The sequence below is a fragment of the Pelodiscus sinensis genome, chromosome 2 (assembly GCF_049634645.1).
Source record: "Pelodiscus sinensis isolate JC-2024 chromosome 2, ASM4963464v1, whole genome shotgun sequence".
In the NCBI taxonomy this organism is placed as follows: Eukaryota; Metazoa; Chordata; order Testudines; family Trionychidae; genus Pelodiscus; species Pelodiscus sinensis.
In genome coordinates this window covers 127,068,479-127,087,512 of record NC_134712.1, presented here as the reverse complement: position 1 = coordinate 127,087,512, position 19,034 = coordinate 127,068,479, and the positions used below count along the sequence as shown (strand labels likewise).

At 38.9% G+C, this 19,034-nt stretch overlaps 1 protein-coding gene and 1 long non-coding RNA gene across 2 annotated transcripts in view; one reads left to right on the top strand and one right to left on the bottom strand.

Moving 5' to 3' along the window:
* The window catches only part of LOC112547755 (uncharacterized), a 73,945-nt gene extending 61,992 nt beyond the window's left edge, over window positions 1-11,953 (top strand). The window contains exon 4 of the long non-coding RNA XR_003091568.2: window positions 10,609-11,953. This is a non-coding gene — a long non-coding RNA (uncharacterized LOC112547755). The remainder of the gene's footprint in view (window positions 1-10,608) is intronic.
* The window catches only part of CDH12 (cadherin 12), a 785,724-nt gene that overhangs the window by 303,980 nt on the left and 462,710 nt on the right, over window positions 1-19,034 (bottom strand). The window lies entirely within an intron of this gene.

Sequence of the window (19,034 nt, the reverse complement as noted above, 5' to 3'; positions counted from 1 at the left end):
GGTGGCATCAACAGCGATAGACTGATGGGTGCAAATATTCCCATTGGCTTTCTTTACTCCTCACAAAAAAGAGTACTAGACACTGGTGGAGGCAGCCTCTGAGTTTGATTTAGTGAGTCTAGTTAAGACTCACTAAATCAAACTCCAGAAGATTTATCCTGGCAGCAGCAATCCTCCTTTTATAGTGTAGATAAGGCCTCAGCAACTCTAGATGGAGCCCTGAACAACTCTGGACTATTGTTTCCAAGAGTGAAAGCAGACGTGAGGACTCTGGCTCTGAGGCTACATCTAAACTACACCCTTCTGTCTGCAAAGGGATGTAAATTAGATGTTTCGAAAGTGCAAATGAAGCGGGGATTTAAATATCCCATGCTTCATTTGCATAATTGTGTTCTGGAGCTGTTTCAAACAAGTGCCATTTCAAAACTGAAACTGTGGTTTAAACACGGTTTTTCCAACAACGGAGAGATTTTTTGAAAGATCCTGTATGCCTTGTTTTTTGAGGAGTAGAGGATCTTTTGAAAAATCACCCCGTTGTCAGAAAAAATGCATCTAAACCGTGGTTTCAGTTTCAAAATGGCGCTTTTTCGAAACAGTGCCAGAATGCGATTATGAAAATGAAGCATGGGATATTTAAATCCCCGCTTCATTTGCACTTTAAAAATGTCTAGTTTACATCCCTCTCCCTACAGAGGGATATAGTTTAGATACATCCTTAGAGATTAATGGGAGAAAAAATAATACTAACCAGTAAAAGAAAAAGGGAGCATTCAAATCAGAAGCAGCACAAGAGTGGTAGCAATTCCATACCATATTCATTCTTTGTTTCATGACTGAACTTGCGAATGAACTTGACAAGTTTGCAGAATCTATAGTAAGGATGAACAAACTAGTATATGAAAAAGAAAAAAACACCACAAAACTTTTCCAATTTTTAGAATCTTTAGTAAGGTTCTGAAATGTGCAGATAAGAATTTTATACCTTCACATTATGGCTGTGACTGGAAAGAGAAACCTAAATAATAAACATTTTTCTCATGGTGTTCCCTCTGGGAGTCGCAGCAATGCACATCTAAGAAGTTTGCACATCATTCTCTCCAAATAAACCCTGTTTTGCAGATTCAGTGGTTTCACTGTAGCACTTAAAAGTTTTATGCACATAGGCACCCTTTTACTGTGTATATCCAAAAGCAACTCAAACTCTGAATTATTTGAAATTTGTACTTATTTAATACACAGTAGCATTTTGAAACCTACATGTTTGTTTGCATGTCTTCAAGTTTAAAGATGATGTTCCATTCCAGAGATAATTACAAGACAGTCCATTCCCTAGATTATTATGAAGCATTTACAAATTTCTAATATATTTACTAGAATAGTAAATACCACAGTTGCTTAAAAAATAATGCTAATTGTAAGTTCACACTGAGAATTGACCAGTTTCTGTAAAACGTTAAATTGAAATACCTAAGAGGAATGCTCAAGTTGTATGTTTGTAAAGTATGGAGGGGACAAAATGTCCTGTTTAGTATCTCTCATTTCTCCACATCATCCCTTGAGAAACAATTTCCCCTCTCTTCACTATCAGCCTTTAGTGTAAGCACAGCATCCATGAGTGTAATATCTAAACAGTATTTAAACAATTTAATATTTAATTACTATATTTAAAGTATCTGAAGCAATATATTGTGTACATGTTAGGATGGAGACTTTTAGGGAAAACAGACAACTGGGAAGGAAAGACAGACAGACAGATTATATGATTATTTCTTACTGAAATGTATGTGAAGAAGCTTCAGGGGGTACCCGAGTTAGTCTGTACAAGATAAACTTAAAAAACAACAAACTCTCAGGCAATCAATGAAAATTATTTGCATACTGGACTGTTATTCAGAAATAACTTGAACAGTGATTATGTAAATCAAGAACCGTCAGCCAAATACAGGGGCATATATATTTTCCTGTTGCTGAATTTTAAAAAAAAGCCATACTAGAAATATTCAAACTAACCTCTCAGGTAGGGTGCAGAGAACCACATAATTTCAAGATAAATGTCCAGTTAACATTCCTAGACTCTGACTGGCTGAGCCATCCAAAGTGTCAGGTACAGACACAATATTCCACTATGGTAAGAATTTTACAAATGGCATATGAGGGAGGAACAGGAAAAGTGAAATATCAGTAAGGCTACATTTAGACAGTGGCACTATTTTGGGAGTCCAGAAGTATCCCGAAATAGCTGTTCCATGTCTTTAAATGCCCGTTATTTTGAAATATATATTTTGAAATAACTGATGTGCTATTCCAGTGTCCCTGTAACTCTCATTCCACGAGGGTTAAGGAACTTATCAGAATAGCTCTTTATTTTGAAATTTCGAGTTGTGTAAACAGCACCACATTTTGAATAAGCTATTTCAAAATTAGATTGAAATAAGATATGTAATTTTCTGGAGTCGACCTTTGGAATGCAATGTAGATGAACCCTAAGGGTGTGTCTACACAATAAAGTTATTTCAGAATAATGGCCAAAATAATTTTGAAATAACGGACAACTTATTCCAACTTCTGTAAACCTCATTCTACAAACAATAATGCCTATTCCGAAAATAGCCATTTCAAAATAAGGTGTGTGTAGACACTCCACTTCTACTATTTTGAAATAGCCCCTCACCAGGGCCAATCTAAGTTATTCCTCCTGGGCCTCTAAATCAAGATAGCACGTCTCCCTGGCTTAGACTAATTTTGAGGCTTCCTTGCAGTGTAGACGTGCTATTTCAAAATAAGCTATTTCAGAATAACTATTCCAGAATATCTTATTCCGAAATAACTGCATTGTAGACTTAGCCTAACTGAATACCTTAAATGTGCTATGGTTCAAAATTTCAAAAAATATTTAATCTATATTTAGACACTTGAATAAAGATAACCTGATTTTCAAAAGTTGTTGCCTGCCCACAACATCTTTTCACTTCAGTAGGAGTTATGGATGTTCAGCACTTATGGAAATCAAGTCACATTTATAAATGCACATAAGTATTTTTTCCAGTCTGATTGAATGGTGCTGAATGCAGGACGACATACCAATCCCGCGGCTGAGGCATGAGTTTGTGTGGACATTCAGTATTTGTCTCCCTGCTGAGACTACCAAAAAGGTATCTGTTGTGTTGCTGATATTATCATAGAGATAGCAATCCCCCCCAGAGCTGGAATGAGACTTCTAATTTAAAACAGGCCTGATATGGGCTGGAATAGAAGCGGCATCCATAAGGTAACTGGTTCTGTATTTTATCTGGTCTTCTAAAACACATTGATTTGCAGTGTGTTGGATGCTCAAAGTAGGCATCCCAAATCTCCAGCACCCCTGGATTGTTTTCCAAAGTTGTTCTTAGCTTAATTTATCTGAATAATCAAGTCCCTAAGGGCATGTCTACACTGCTACCCTAGTTCGAACGGACTAGGTAGTTCGAATTAAAGCTCCTAATTCGAACTACCCGTTAAACCTCCTTGCAGGATGAATAACGGTAGTTCGAATTAGGAGCTTTAATTCAAACTACCTAGTCTGTGCCGTGTGTAGGTAGCTCGAACTATGGGGCATTTACAAATGGCGGCGCCCGGGAACATGCAAATGAAGCCCGGGATATTTAAATCCCGGGCTTCATTTGCAAGTTTGAATGCCTACATTAGCCACTCTAGTTCGAACTAGGGTGGCAGTGTAGATATACCCTAATACCTCTGTGATGGGAGAATTTGTGATAATAAGGAATCAATGTTGTGTGTGTATATGTCATGCGCTATCACCATCTTTAGGTCAGTGGTTCCCAAACTTTTCAGCATCACACCCCCCTTTTTGATTTTTGAAAAACCCTCATGCATCCCCCCCAACCCCCCAAAAAATAGCAGCAAAACTTGTTGATCAAAAAGAAAGAAAGAAAGAAAAGAACTGACTGGGGCAGCAAAACTTAATGGGGGAGGGGGAGCTAGGGCACCTCGCGCCCCCCCTGGAATTTCTTCACGCCCCCCAGTTTGGGAACCCATGCTTTAGGTGTTCTGTTTAACCTGAAGACAAAGACTGGTCCATAAGCACAAAAGAAGTGGTAAATTCCCAGTGTGTATGCGACAGATCCTCCGCAACAGGCAAGATCCATCTGCTATTGCAGGTGGATGAGGAAGTTGTCAGTGGACTGGTTTTGAAAATAAAAGTCTAACAAGTACCAATGGACAATCATTCACAGGTGATCTCTAGAGCCTGATGTTTTTTAACCATTCCTCCTTCCTATCTTTGTATGCCTTTTATTTTCCATAGGAGATTTGTGACCACATTTAATATCCTTGGTGTTGCTGGTGCAAATGGGACAGAGTAGGTCACATTTAGTTTATTTCAGTTATTACCTTGTGAAAATAGTAAGGGGGAAGGAGTAAAAAAGCATGCTGTGGAGCTAAAAATAACGGAGCAGAACCCATTTGTGCTGGGTCTTTTTTCATTTCAACATCTGATCTCACCTTCAACTGAACAAGGAGCCTTGAATTTCTCCCAGTTCTGTTTCTTAAAGTTTCAAAGCAGCTCAGCCACCTCAGTTATGCCATGGTTCTGAGCACTGTGGTTTGGCATGGATAAAAACTGCCTCTTTCATCTTTAATGTCATTTTTTTTGGAGGAAACAAAAAAAATGTACACAGCTGAATCATGAATGGTTTTAAAGCTGTCTGTTCAGTTTAAAACTCCTGTTTTCCCTAAGGCATCTTAATCTACCTTACTCATGTCTTTCCTCTATGAACCTGTATGTCTTTTAAGCAGCCTTTTGTTTGTAGTCCCCATTTAATTCCCCCCGATTTAATTTCTAGAAGTAAATTGGAAGCCGAGATTTAGCTTTAACAATAATAAAGTAAAAACCTTTGGTATAAGGTGTTATTGAGAGAATACACTTATACCAAGTTATGAATTGGTACAGTTGATTGAACTGAACAAAAGTCGAAAATAAGTGTGCATAATTTTTTTGCTATTTTACACACTATTTCTCATGGTGGAAGGATATATCAAAAGTCTCCATAAGCCTGAGCAGATATTGGAATCACAGAATTTCTTCTATGAAGTCAAGATGTTTAGGCGAACAGTGATGGGACTGCAGTTACCTTGCCTTTCTGTAAAAATAACAAGCTAATTGGCCCCTTAGGGTATGTCTACAGTAGCTTGTTAATTCAAGCTAGATAGGCAAATGAGGCGACCGGAGTTGCAAATGAAGCCTGGGATTTAAATATCCTGGGCTTTATTTGCATCTTCCCATCTGGTTGCCATTTCGAAATTTCACTAGCCCAAACTCACTGCCGTGCGGCTACACATAGCAGTGACACGTTAATTTGAACTAAGCCCTTAGTTCAAATTAACTGTTACACCTTGTGGAATGAGGTGTAACAGTTAACTCGAACTAAGGACTTAATTCGAGTTAATGTCTGACTGCTGCGTGTAGCTGTGGGCAGTTAGTTCATTGTAGGGGGATTTAAAAATGGTGCCCGAACGGGAAGATGCAAATAAAGTCTGGGATATTTAGATCCCGTGCTGCATTTGCAACTTCGAATGCCTACCTTAGCCTCCCTACTTCGAACTAGGGGGCTAGTGTAGACATACCCTTAAAGATTAACAATTTTATTATGGCATAAAAGCTTTTGTGAGTTGCAACTCAGTTTTTGTGCAAAAACACTAATATAACTACTTCTGAAATCTGTCTCCCTTCTGTGCAGGAAAAGGGAAGCCTATATAGAGTCTCTTCAGTGTATGAATCTGAGAGCTTGTGAACAGTTGATATATAAGACTTGAGGAACAGAATTCTTATTGTCCCAGGATTGCTTAATTTTAGTATCAAATCAAAGATGGTGGATTACATTTTACTCATAGGGTATGTCTAGACTACATGACTCTGTTGACAGAGCCATGTAAACTGGTTTACCCGACATACTCAATGAAGCGGGATTTAAATAATCCCTGCTTCATTAACATAAAAATGGCTGCCGTGCTTTACCGATAATCAGCTGATCAAGCACAGCGCGGGAGTCTAGACGCGAATTGGTTGACAAGGGAAGACTTTGTCGACCGATCCCTTATTCCTCGTGAAACAAGGTTTACAGGAGCGGTCAACAAAGGCTTCCCTTATCAATCGATCCACATCTAGACTCCTGCGCTGTGCCAGATCAGCTGGTTGTCAGCACAGCGTGGTGGCCATTTTTATTTTAATGAAGCATGATTATTTAAATCCCCGCTTCATTGATTATGTTGGGTAAGCTAGTTTACATGGCTCTGTCGACAGAGCCATGTAGTCTAGATATACCCTTAGGCTGTCTCTACACTGGCATGAATTTCCGGAACTGCTTAAAACGGAATACTATTCCGTTTTCAGTTTTTCCGGAAAAGGAGCGTCTACATTGGCAGGCTGCTTTTCCGGAAAAGCCCTTTTTCCGGAAAAGCATCTGTGGCCAATGTAGACGTGCTTTTCCGGAAAAGAGCCCCGATTGCCATTTTCGCAATCGGGGCTTTTTTCTGGAAAAGACTACTGGGCTGTCTACACTGGCCCTTTTCCGGAACAGTATTCCAAAATAAGGACTTATGCCCGAGCGGGAGCAGAATAGTTTTTCTGGAATAGCGGCTGATTTTGTACAGTAGAGCATCGTTGCTTTTCTGGAAATTCAAGGGCCAGTGTAGACAGCTTGCAGCTTATTCCGGAAAAGCGGCTGATTTTCCGGAATAAGTGGCCCAGTGTAGACACAGCCTTAATGTCCATTGCCTTCAACATCAGTAGTTAATATTATTGATATTTTTCTCTGCTCAGCTGTAAGGTAACTCTCAGCCCTAGTCCCTAAGCTCTTCTTTCCTCTTGATGGAAAACACACACACAAACACACAAAACCTATTGCCCTTCTTCCAAAAAAGAGCTAGCAGAGTGGTTTTTTAAAAAACAGATCTATTGTTTTACACTTTGTTAGCACCTGCTAATTTTTGGGCTCGAGAGAGAGAGAGAGAGAGAGAGAAAGAGAGAGAGAGAGGTTATAATTATATGTTTTAGCTTCTTGCTGATTTCATGAGACAGTATCCTGATCCAATCAGGCTCATAAACTACTATGGGAACCTTGTGCACTCTCACCAATTTACTCTGTAGTGTGTGAACATAGCAACTGCTCCCATCTTCAAGGCACAGCCTCCTATTGTCTTTCATTCATTATTGAAAGAGCAACTCCCACTTCTGATGGGATTATGATGCTTGTCTCCAATGCCTACTTGCTAATTTTGGTGTAATGGGGATACTGTATAATTGTTTTAAAAATGGTTTGGCCAAAACTTTATGTGGTGAAAACTTGCATTTGTGTTGATGTTGGTACATTTTTGTGGTTGTGGGGGGAATGGGCAGGGTTAGTGGAAGATGATGAAATTTTAAAAAGCAAATTATCAAAATATTGTGTTTAAACATTTTGTTGCAAAATTTTGCTTACTTTTTAAAATGTTAAAACATTAAATGCTCCATGGAAATAAAATCATTGGAAAAATTATTTTCAGTGCGATACCATTTTTTCCCCTCATTTTGACAATTATCAAAAAACCAATTTTTTTGTCCAGTTGCACTTCATTCAGAACTCAAAGGTCTGGTTCCTAAGGCATGAATTTCTCTCCTTATTTTCTAGGGCTTTCCATGGAGGTGTTTATATTTTATTTTATTTTATCAGATCACCTTTAAGATATAGAGTTAAGGTTGTCATGGGTGGAAATACTGGGTCAGTCAGAAGTTTTCAAATCTTTGAACAGCATTGATTTGGGGACTTTGAGGAAGATAATGGGAAGTATCTTGGGAGAGACCCACCATAAAAGAATTTACAATAGTGAAGATTATCAAGCTTAGCTCCTTGATAAGAAAGAGTCTGCATTTTTTAATTCTAAATCAATTTCAAACACTATAGACAGATTGATTGAAGGCTATGTCTGTCTTTATATATACTGAATGCACTGTAATTGATTTGAAAGCAGGATATAAGCTGGTGTTATACCAGAAGTTATTTTAGGACCAAATGTGCTTGGGGCTTGCATGCTGAAATGTGATGTACTACAAATAAAACCTGAACAAAGGTATAGCCTTCTGTTTGGCACTATCATACCAACTTAAAACATAAGAGTGGCCCCACAGAAGACCCTCAGAATATCTAACAACTCTAGAAATTGAAAATGCGGCCTCGAGAGATGAGAGAAATCAGAGAGTAGTCAAAATGCTAATAGATTCTGCCTTGTAAAATCAAAACAAGTTACACAGAAAAGGAGTGGTAAGTAGGGATGTAAATCCCAGTTATTGAGTTAACCGATTAATTGTTAGGTTAACCACTTAATTGACTAGCGGTATCTCATGTTTCCACTCCCTCACAGTCTGCAGGGCTCCTGCCCACAGACCCAATGCTGGGGCTACTGCTGGCTCCAACAGCTCCCAGCTGTTACCCTAATAGTAACTCCTCTGAAATACAAAACTCTGGTCTCTGATGAGGCTCATGTTTCTGTCAATGCTGAAGCATGGATGAAGAAAGCTGCACACAATGAGAGCATACTTGCTTCATCTCAGAGTTCAAGATGTTTGGAAAAGTTTGACACTTACAGACTATTTTGCACATTACAAAAGTTCTACATGTACTTTTCAGTAAAACATATTGATGTGTAAAGGGGAAGTCAGATCCCCTGGAGCTATTGATTCCCCTATGAGGGGCACGTACAATATACATACATTGCTAGTGCTTAGATATGTTTGCTATTTGTATAGGAGTGGGACATGACAAGGGTCAAAGCCTGTCACAGGTGATAACTTATAGTAAGGAGACGAGGGGAAGTGAAACCAGTCTTCTGTTAAGTGGAGATATGGATAGATTCCACATCCTTTAAACTTGTGACCGGCTCAAGCAGGAAAGGAAAAAGGGAAGTATGGCTCGCCCATTGTTCGGCAGAGGTGGATGAATGTGACACAGCTGTGGCCGCGGGGTCAGCAAGTAGGCACTGTATTTAACCTCATTTGGAAAATTAACCTGACCTATAGGAATGCTAAACGTCAAAAATGAAGTAACCTATCATGTTAAGGCACCTAAACCAGGAAAGATGTGAACCCTATAAAAACCCCTGCCTATGAGATGTTGGGGGTCGGCTCTGATTTGAACATTGAGTTCCTTAGCCGTACCTTGGTTGCAACCAATAAACTTGAGTTGGACCCAGCCTGAAAGTGTGACTCTCTTCTTGGGGTAAATCAGACTAGCCTCCAAGGGGACGAAACCAGCAATTTATGCAACAATATGAAGTGTTCAAATTTTTAAATGAGCTGTTTCCAGACACACCCGTTGCAATTAGTTAAAAGCAAACAAAAATGTCAAGTTTCAGATTATGTATTTCTTTACTCACCTCACTTTCCTAATATATTTTTTGAAGATATTTGCACTTTCTTCACCTTTTCACTGCAAAAAGGTATCATAAAGCTCATATTTTCATATGTGCTGACTTGAATCCCACCCTCCCTCAGTTCCCCTGATGTAGATGGTATAGCTGACACAAAGCCGCCTACGGTGTTCTTGTTATCCCCAAAATGGCCTCTTTGGACAGCAGACATTTGATCAAAACATAAAGCAACTGTGAGGTTGTTTTATATTGAGCTCACTGGGAGTCTACAGTCATGCAAAATTCAGAAAGATCAGGGCCTTAACCATGCAAGTAATGCTCCCAAACACAACACAGGAAGCTTGGTGATGTACTATGGGGAAGCTATACCCATTACTGGTGAGAGAGAGAAGAGATTTATTTCTAGGGCTGCAACACAGAAATTTGCACTAAGTTCACTTTAATACAAATAAAATCAAAACCCAAATAATGAAAAATATTTGAGAAATCTTGGCTTCTGTATTATCTTTGAGTAATGAAGTAAATAATTTGTTTAGGAAAATACTCTGGTGAAAAATATAATGGAAATTTCAACTTGATTTTATGCATTTTCTAGAATAGAAACAAACTACACACTTGCCATCATTATTTTATGACCCCAGAAATAACTATAAATCAGTTCTCATAATGGAGTGATAGCCAAGAATCAGAGGAATAATGACTTACTATAAGTGTCATATATGCTGAGTCGCTATTTCAATCTACCAGGGTATGTCTATACTAGCCCCCTAGTTCAAACTCGGGAGGCTAATGTAGGCATTCGAAGTTGCAAATGAAGCCCGGGATTTAATAATATGCTGTCCTGATGGTGAAATTTTATTGAAGCAATAGGTGGTGACCTAACATTCATTATAGTTAGTTTCTGAGGTGCTGAAGATTGATACACGAACCAAAATGCATTACTGTTTTCAATGATCCTTTACAGTTATTAGTAACAATTTTGAGGCTAATGGAATTTGTCTGTTAGCGGGATTTATGTCCAAGGTTAGATTAATGGATGAGCTCTCACTCTTGACCAGAAATTATTTGCAGACTAACAGTTACAAAAGGAAATAATAAAAAGGTAAAATGGAAGTTGAAGTGAGAGCTAGCAAGAACAGATATTGGACATACACTATAAAGAGTTAACAATCCAAATTCTCAATCTAATGATTTTATATTTTTCTACAGGTTGGATTACGCTCGTATGGTACTAGAAGAACAAAATAATGGCATAAGAAATCTTTCGTTTTCCTGATTTCATTTACTTTATGTTATGAAGACTATAACTTCACAGGTGACATAATTAAAGTTAATAAAAATGACTCTAAGATTTCTCGTGCAACATAATCAAATAAGATTTGCAAAAAGTAAATCTATAAGCCATCTCTGGGGGATCTGAGCAGCTCCCTATAGTTCGAAAGACACAAGCTACTTATCACCTTTCCTCTGCTGAATATTGTAATGCTCTGACAACCTGTCAGTACACAATACATAAAAGCACTGTATCTAATAGCATAATGCAACAGTCTTCCCCTTCAGGACACACATTTTCCACCCCCTTCACATACATAAGGCTTTTTCTTCATCTTACTGACTCAGATCAAAGATTCAATTCTCCCTAGATTTTATTTCTTTTTGAAAACTCAGTCGCGTTTCTTTACACCCAGAAGAATTCAGATGATTGAATAGATTTTCTGCTCTGAACAATATACAACGGATCTTTTTGTTAGGGTTGTCTCTTTTTTCCTTTATTTTACAATAGGCCATTGGGACATTAATTGCATACTCTTGAAAGGGATTTGAAAGGTAGTACAAAATATTTTTACATTAGGTAATCTTTTTTGGGTTGTTGTTTTGGTTATTCTTTTGTTCCCATTGTTCACAGGAAAAAAATCAGGCAGAAATAAGGCAGAAATATTACCTGTAGAAAATGCATGGAATCAAAAAACAAGGTCATTTACTGAATCAAAATTCCTGAGCTATACATACTTATTAATTAAATGTATAGGTAACCATTTTATTCTTGATTTTTTTCAATTGTAATTACTGATATTAGAACTTTTCGCAGCTCTGTGTATTGAAAGTTCTTACTTGCTACACAAGTAAGAACATATGTCACATTTCTGGCATTGCACAAAGAATTGTTTTGTCACTATTTCAGTGGAATTTCCAATTAAGGCATTTCCCCCTTTTTATTTCTCGAAAGGTGATGCAGAATGAGACATAGGAGAGTTGCCCTGTTGAGCAACATGTTCTTGGATAGGAAAAAGTGATGTAAAAGACTCTAAGAATTGAAAACTTACTTTACTGCTTGTGATATTTTTATGCTTTCTCATTTTGGGAGATATGCCATCAATCAGAAGTAGCAAAAATGTGTTGAAATGGTTGTCAGAAAATGCAGCTTCAATTATACCTATTTTTTTCAAGAATTCATGTACATTTTGATAAAGAAATTGGAAGAAAGTTTTTAATATTTTTGGAAGATAATTTTTCATTTTTTCAGAGCTTTTAATCTTGTTTCTTATATATAAAAATAAAAATGGTCAAAATTGAAAGGAAATGTTTCAACTAAACTAAAAATAAATGTTTTTACTAGTTTGTTTGGCAAAAAAAATATGAAATTTTGCTTGTGTCAACATTTGAGCTTTTTCTTATTTCTCAAAGTCTCCACATATTTCATGATACACAAAAATCTGTTTTCTGACTAACTCTGTTAAGAAGTGCTTGAAGTTCAAAAGGTAGAACTGGTCAGAAAAGGATTTTGTCCTTGAATGATCATTTATTTGGGAGAGGAGATGCCTTTAGTTTTTGCTAAAAATTTGTATTAGTTGAAATAGTCTGAGGCAAATAGAATGAAGTTTAATAAGGACAAATGCAAAGTACTCCACTTAGTAAAACAATCAGTTTTACACATACAGAATGGGAAGCTACTATCTAGGAAGGAGTACTGCAAAAAGAGATGTAGGAGTTATAGTGTACCACAAGCTAAATATGAGTGACACTGTTGCAAAAAAAGCAAACACAATTCTGGGATGCATTAACAGGAATGTTGTGAGCGAAACCTGAGAAGTCATTCTTCTACTCTATTCTGCACTGATTAGGCCTCAGTTGTAGTATTGTGTCCAGTTCTGGACACCACATTTCAAGAAAGATGTAGAAAAATTGGAGAAAGTCCAGAGAAGAGCAACAAGAATGTTTAAGGTGTAGAGAACATGAATTATGAAGAAAGACTAAAATAATTGTGCTTGTTTAGTTTGGAAAGGAGAAGACTGAGAGGGGACATGACAGCAGTTTTCAAGTATCTGAAAGGGTACAAGGAGGAGAGAGAAAAAATGTTCTCCTTGGCCTCTGAGGATAGGAGAAGAAGCAAGGAGCTTAAACTGCAGCAAGGAAGGTTTAGGTTAGACATTAGGAAAAATTTCCTAACTATCATGGTGGTTAAACAGTGGAATAAATTGCCTAGGGAGGTTGTAGAATCTCCATCTCTGGTGATATTTAAGAACAGGTCAGACAGACATCTATCACGTATGGTTTAGACACTGTTTGGTCCTGCCATGAGGGACCTTCTGTACTGTCAAGGTCCCTTCCAGTTCTAGGATTCTATGATTTTATGCTGAAAAATCAAATAATGAAAATCAGAATATTTCAGCCCATACATGTATGTCTCTCTCATGGAGTTATAATTTGCTCCCCATGTCCCCATTTTCCTCAGCAAGCAGGGTTTCTTGGTTGCATAACATCTCCTTTCTTTAGGTCACCATATAGTTACACAAAGAAACACCAAAAGGCAGCAGACAAAGCTGCAGTTCTCACAGGTCAATTTGTAGGGATAACATATTAATGTATTAAAAATGTGATTCCCCCAAATGGAAGTGACTCCCCATAATTTGTTCCCCACAACTTAAAGTGTTTAGATTTATTAGGATTCTTCTTATTATTATTATTATTTGTTAAGATTGTTAAATGTTTAGATTTATGATTATTATTGCCCCTTTAGAATATAATGTATTAGGTCATGTAACTTAGAACTGTTAAGAATATAATCCTATGTAGCCAGAAACAGCCCCCCCTCTCTGTGCTCCAGGGCATGCTCAAGCTTGTGCAAGGGGCTGCTTGAAATTGACATTGCAGAGATACATTGTAAGGATGCATTGTCAAGCCACTAACTCTGCTATGGGAGCCAAGCCCTGTAATTAACTAAGGGCATTGTTACAGAATTCACGCCTGTTCTCTTTAAAACATTGTAACTTTACTCAGCACTCAGAGAATGTTTTAAGCAATACCACCCAGAAACTTTTGTAACTACAACTTTTATTATTATACAAAATACTGTATGAATGTATGAGAGAGTGCTTGGATGATGAATGAATGGCTCTGAGAGGTGCCAGCCTGAGAATACAGCAACAAAGGGCTGAAGAAGGCGTCAGGTGCCAGTGCAACCAAAAGGTGTCAAGTGGAGAAAACCAAGTACTGGAGGTCCACCCGATGAGATCACTGACGAGCACCTGGCAGCCACCCTGGAGATATCAGCATGATGCAGCAATTTCCATAGACTGGCATAGGAAGAAATTCCTATAAGAACTGGACTAAAAAACTATGGAATCAGAGTCCAAGGTTCTGCTGCCAGCCTACCAGGAGCTTCAGATGCGCATCTGATCAGGACTTCGCTCCCCACTACCATCACTTGTGTACAGAATACCTGGCCAATATTCTGTCACAAGCAACTTCCAGGCTGGTAACTATAACAAATACACAGAACCTGAATGAATGTATGAATGAATGGTTATATATATATATATATATATATATATATATATATATATATATATATATATATATATATATATATATATATATATATATATATATATATATTATAAGGGTTAAGTAGTGATAGGAATAAGTAGTTAAACAACGTTGTTTGCTTCTATCTTTTCTTTATTTTTTTATTATTATCTTTACAATAAATGTGGCTTTTTGCCTTATCCCCCTCATAAGATCCTGCTTGCTTTTATTTGGTACAACAAATTGAGGTAGCCACAGGCTCAGTGTCAGGTCAGCAGTGGAGATGAAAGATAAGAGTGAAGTTGTGGCAGATAGTTGATGCACCTGGACAGAGAAAGTCACAGCCAGCACTGGGATGACATGGAAAGAACCTCAGCCATCAGCTAGTCTGCTGTAGGAGAGTCAGAAGAAACAGGGTTCATGAGCACCACAGAGGACCATATAGATAGTGCCCTACCAAATGAAGGGAGCAGCAGTGTAGAAACCAGGGATGATGCATGGAGGGTGAAGGAGAAGAGTGAGTACATGCCCCAAAACACTGTGGGTGGGAGGGGTAAGGGGCCAGCTAGCAGCCAGTGAGCACAGAGCCTCTGGGCAGCCCAAGGGCTAATAGGGATTCTAGTGCCTCTAGACACATCACCTCTCTTCCTCTGGAGAGTGTAGGGGGAGGAGGAAGGTGTCCTGCCCCCTACCCTGATCAAATGCCTGGAGGGCAGAGCAAGCTGGAGCCACTTTGCTTAACTTCTCCTATTGCTGCAAGTCCCCCACTGCTGCCTGTGAGTGCAAGGGGGTTAGACCCCTGCTGCCAGTGCCAGGTCCCAGCCTCACTAGTCCCCCAGGCCATATTGCTTGGGGGAAGAGGTGGGCAAAGAAGCGGAGTAGAGGAGGAGCAAAGAAGGCGGGGTGGAGTGAGGATGAGGAGAGGTGGAGCATAAGGTGGAGAGGGGTTATCCCAACCCTTCCCTGGACCTGGGGGGCATCATGTGGCCAGTAGCTTTCCATTTGTCCTCTCACCAATGATAGAAACTGATCTTCCACCAACACAAAGTGGCAGGCTCATTTGAAGACCAACACATATAAATGACTACAAGTCCTAAGAGGCTACAATGGGATGGTATTACAGCAGTGTCCCGAGGGTGAGCCATGTACTAGTAACCTCTGATCCCTATCAGCCAAAAAACACTTTCACAAACATAACAAAAGTCTGGAAAGGAAACTTGGGTTTAAGACCATATTTACATGGCGCACCATGGAAGTCAGTCTATGTGGCTGGAATGCTAGCTAAAGATGCAGCATGGTTGTTTTAGTAAATGGCCAGTTTGTTTTTACAAACATGAAATACGCATTTTCCACTGCACGGATAAGCACAAAGATTTTTGCTGTCGCATGCTGCCTACCACAGCTGCAGCATCCCTATTGGTAAAATCCCTGCTAAATATGGGCCAGCAGCCATCTCAGAATCCCTCAGCTCAGAGTCTGCTTTCCCACATTGTATCCCTACACATTTCTCTTTTCACCCCTCAGTACTAATTGAAGTAACAGAACAGACTTTAGACATGAGCCAAACCCCACTGAAGTCAATGAAATGTTTTCCATTGACTTCTGTGCATCCTGTAAATGATCAGCATGACAACTATATAATTTAGAAAGTTTGTCTCTCTGTGTGACCATCTATTTGTGAGTCCACTTGTTCAGGAGCTCATCCTAAACAGTATGAGCTAGAACCATCAAATTTACTATGCAGCTTCCTCTTATAACTTAAAGCAAGGTAAGAGTTTTCTACTCCCAGGACAATGGGATGTGCCTGGAATTTTATTTATTTCTCATATCATGCAAGGAGTCTGGTAGGAGGGACAGGTATACTGTAGAACAAGGATGGGGAAACTTTTTTGGGTCGGGCCACTGACTCACGTAAAAATCAGTCGAGGACTACATACAAGTGAGAAACAACAACAACCACCAAAGCCCCCTCACTGACATGGCCCCTGATAGAGAAGGAAAACAGCACTCCCCACATTCCCCTCATACACCAGCACCTAGCAGGGATCAGGCTAATAGATTCCATGTTCTCCAGCCCCATGGTGGGATGAGAAGGAGGGGTTGGAGTGCCAGCACAGGCTCCACAATGCTGGCGGAAGAACCCTGAGCCTTGGGGGCCACATTCAGATAAGCCAGGGGCTGTATCTGGCCCTTGGGCCTGAGATTCCTCACCCTTGCTATAGAATGACCACCGAGGGAAGCAATGGATCAGAGATGGGGACCAGGACAACTATAAACCCACTTGGCCAGCAAGAGGCAGGGTGGAAAAAGGAAGAGCTATCTACCATATATTGTCTGTTTGAGTGTCTGTCTGTCCCCTAGCCAGGGGATATGCACCTCTCCCCTGGCTGTACCCACTGCAGCTGCAGTCGCCATGGAGAGGCACTTCTCACCTGGCACCAAGCTGCTGTGGTAAGAGAGGGCTGGGCTTGCCCTCTCTCCCCAGGGCAGCCTTTGTACTGAACCCTTCACCCCCCAACCGCCACCCCAGAACAATTATTTAAATGAAGAAAAACAAAACTTATCTCAGTTAAAGGCCCAAGCAACACCAGATAACATTTGGTACTCTTGATCCACAGGCAACTGCTCTACCAAGTCAGGAAAAGGACTTATTTTTTTAAAAAATATTCTAAAAATGCAGCACATCATAGGTCATGGAAATGTATGAAAAATGCATACGAAAACAAGTCTACAGGATTTGACCTCAGCACTTTTGAAAAATACACAAGAGGGTTTATCCATTATACTTCAAATTAAATTATTTTTTAAAATGAGCAGAAGCACTGTAGGGTTAGATTCTGATGACAGACTTTGTTCAGTGGAGTTATTTCAGTTTAAGTCAATGGAGTTAGTCTGAATTTGATGTAGCTCTAAGGCTTTGCCTACACTTAAAAGTTTAAAGATCAGCCATGGCAGCACTGTCATGGCAGCATTCTAAACTAGTCATAACCATGTGCATTAGGAGAGAGTTCTTCCAGAGCACTATGAAAACCACCTCTCTGAGGGGAGTAACTAACTTCAAGTGTGGCTCCCTGCACTGTAGCCTGTTTCATACTGGCACTTTACTGCACTGTAACTTGCTGTGCTGGGGGTGGGGGGAATTTTTCTCATAACTCCTGAGCCAGAAAGGTACAGTTCTGTAAAGTACCAGTGTAGACTTAGCCTAAATAAGATCAGAACACAGTCCTATAACACTTATTTTATTTACAAATATTAATTTGCAATAGTTTTTAACCTAAAACAATACCTGTATCTTCCCATAGCTACTACCAACAACTCTGAAGTGTAATGAATAAAAAGTGTAATGAATAGTCTACTCCATATATCCAAAGTATTTTCTTAGAATCCTGGGGGTTTTTTTTAAACGAAGTAATTCCAGATTTACAGGGGAGCAGCTGAGATCAAAATCTTGCCCCACAGACATTTTTCACCTCACTAACATCTACATGCATATATTTTTTTCTGAAAAAAAAAAAATGTTTTTGCCTTTCCTCTCCAGCAAAGAGAGGAGGAGGATTTTCTTTACATTTTAATAGATCTCATTCCCAGGGATTTCCCTCCCTTACCAGTCTGTCTAAATATTTTAATTTAGTTTATTTATTTTTCATTTTTCTATACATAGGTACCTTATTTCTATAAATAAGGGCTTTTTGGGGGAATAGGTTTTAAGTCAAGAAGAGACCATTCTCATCCTGACCTCCTAATATGATGCAGAAGTGATTCTGAGACTCGGAATTTAGTCTTTGTTCAAAACAATTAGTCTTTCATGGTCAGAGAATGGACTTTTTGCAAAAAAACACACCCACAAAAATTAACAACATTTAAGTGGCTGGCATGGTCAAGATCATACCATAGATTTCTCAAAAGGTTCTTTTGAAATTATTGTGCACTCAAATCTCCTACTGTGTGAAAAAATAATGCAGATTAATGCTCAAAATTTTTGGTCCTGGGCTGAATAGAAGTTTGGGTACTTGTGGTTTGTCTGTTTGTTTTTTCAAATTTTGTGTATATCACTACTGTCAACATCTTTGTGCTGTACACAGAAGGTTTTTTTAATTATTACATGCATATAACAATACATACAATGTTCACCATTTTAGGATGATAAAATAATTAATGCTTCCTATTACTGAAGCTATTTTGAATCATATAAGTCAGTCAGAAATGTATTAAGAGGTGATTTTTTTCAAAATAAGTCAGGCATCCTTTTCTTCCGTCTGACTTCATCCTTTGCTTCTGTCTGTCTGTTGGGATTCAGAAATCATTTGTAAGATCATTTTCCTAAAAAAAGCTCCACACATACAGAACTGACAGGAGACTTCATTGTTCAACAGTTTTTCTCCTCATTCTTTTTGGAAGTAAAAATTTAATAATTTTGTGGGTTGTGAAAGAATGAATGCAGCATTAATGTCTGCCAAGGCCCTGTCTTAGATAGTCAATTCTACCCGTTTTTAGGAGAGGTACCTGCAATTATCATATGCCAATCCACACAGACAGATTGAAAAGCCTGACCTCATACTCATTCAGATTCCATGAACTAAAAGCTGACAGGATACTTGCACATCATCTTTAATAATCAAGGAAAGCGAGGCTCCTTGAGCACTGACTTGAATGAAGAGCAAGATTAAAAATGGTTACAGAGTTCCGCATGAGTTATTAGCAGTTAGCTTGCTGTAAACATGACTAATGGATAATGGAATTAGCTTGGCTGAGCAGAAGTCACTCAGAAGAGCCAAACACCTCCCTTCCATTATTAAATATTGTGAGGTGTGGGGAGGGAGAACAAATGT